This window comes from Aphanomyces invadans, assembly GCF_000520115.1.
Source record: "Aphanomyces invadans strain NJM9701 unplaced genomic scaffold supercont1.60, whole genome shotgun sequence".
Taxonomy (NCBI): domain Eukaryota; phylum Oomycota; class Saprolegniomycetes; order Saprolegniales; family Verrucalvaceae; genus Aphanomyces; species Aphanomyces invadans.
Window position 1 is genome coordinate 192,760 of NW_008580205.1, and position 1,764 is coordinate 194,523.

A 1,764-nucleotide genomic window follows, 5' to 3' on the forward strand; every position below is an offset into this window, starting at 1 on the left:
TAATTGCTCACTCTGATTGGCTCCTTCAAAATCAGCCGCCAAAATTCAGCGCCAACCAGGTGGAAAATGCGCGTCCAAGCCTCTCCAAACGAACTCTACTAGCGTTTGTCAATCGTTAGACGTGGGCGTCATGGGACCAATCAAGAGCAAGTTGCGCTCACTCTGGCTTCGAGAAGCTCCTGTTGTGTCAGCGGCTGAGAAGAGGCTGGCCATGATCAAGCGGACCATTGCTGCCTGGGATGCAATGCCCTGTGAAGTTGCCGGTCGGGCATTCGAAAAGGCATTGCCAAACATTATCTCTTTGTAGAAAATTCCTGTCTTGTCGTCGCCGCCATCGTCGTGGACATCTAGCTGCGAAGTCATTGGTGTCATTTTATCCTATCAGAGCTTCATCACTGTTTGGATTGTCACATTCTTGAATTATATATGACCTCATCTTTATTGTTCTTCAAAAGATGTTCAATACAAATTTGAAGATATTTTTTTGCGTACCATGAGGCCACTTTTACTGTCGTTCTCTGTAATCGCCCAGTAGTTCACAGTGCTTAAGTACGATTGCGATCCTTTACCGTGAACCGCCACTATGACCGCCTGGTCGTTCACCGTGTCGTTCACCGTGTCGCAAAGTCGAGACCAGTGTGCTTGTTAACCGAAGAAGTCACTTTTGAATTCTCGAAATGTCCTTCGCGGCGTCCTCCTGGCTGAACCTAAATCCAATTCACGTTGTCATAGTATTCAAGAATTTCGGACCGCTACGTCACCCAGTTTCATTTAGTTCGACTCGGGATGTGAAGTTCTAACGGCAACAGTGTTCACTCACACATTTCATGAGGTCGTTGGTCTTACCTTGGACGAAGTATGACGTGCAAGCAATTGGTTGAAGCTGCGTTTGCATTGAATACACAACGGTGGCTACAAAATACAGTGCTGGACAGCGAAGATAGGTATACTCATGATTTTCCGACAGAATATTCCTTCGACGCACTGACTGGCCTGAGTAAAGCCGTCTTCACAAAGCAGCAATTGATGTGATCTGGAATCTTCAGAGTTCACAAAGATAGAATGCTGTTCGAGAGATCTGCACTTTTGTAAATTCTGCAAAATAAAAGCTGGCCATTGAGAAAGGGACACTTTTGCAAGCAAGAGCAAGTATGAAGGCAAAATGAGCAATGTTATACTTTAACACTTCGTACACGAACCCTTGAGCTGCAAAACAGCAATGCAACGCGATTTCATCGATGCCACGAGCTTCAGAAGCAGATCGGAGTCGATGGCATTCCACTGTGCAAAATTTCGAGTTTGAGCTCGTCTATGGTCTCAAATTGACGCCCGTTGGCATAAACCTTCCGCACCAGGTATCCCCAGACGTTTTCGATCGGATTCAGATCTGGCGAGAGCGAAGGCCAGCTCAAAAGTGGAACTTCGTGCTCGGCATTGTCTTGTTGAAAAACTAAACCTTCGGGGTGTTTGGCGTGGGCAAAGGGCAGGAGATAGTCCGCAACAGTATCACAGTAGGCAGAGGAGTTCTGGCGGCCTTGCAGGAAGGCAACTTCGGTCTACCCCTTGCTTGAAAAACCGGTCCAAATCATGACGCTCCCCCCACCGTTTTACGGCTCAGGAAGGTCTGTTCTTCCTTCCGGAGGTCATGCCAGTAGTACGGGAGGCTGTCTGGCACATCCAGGTTAAATTTCTTCTCATCCGAGAAGATGATACGGTCCCAAGCTTGGCCAAGGTCTACGTGCGATATTGCCCACTCGACTCGTG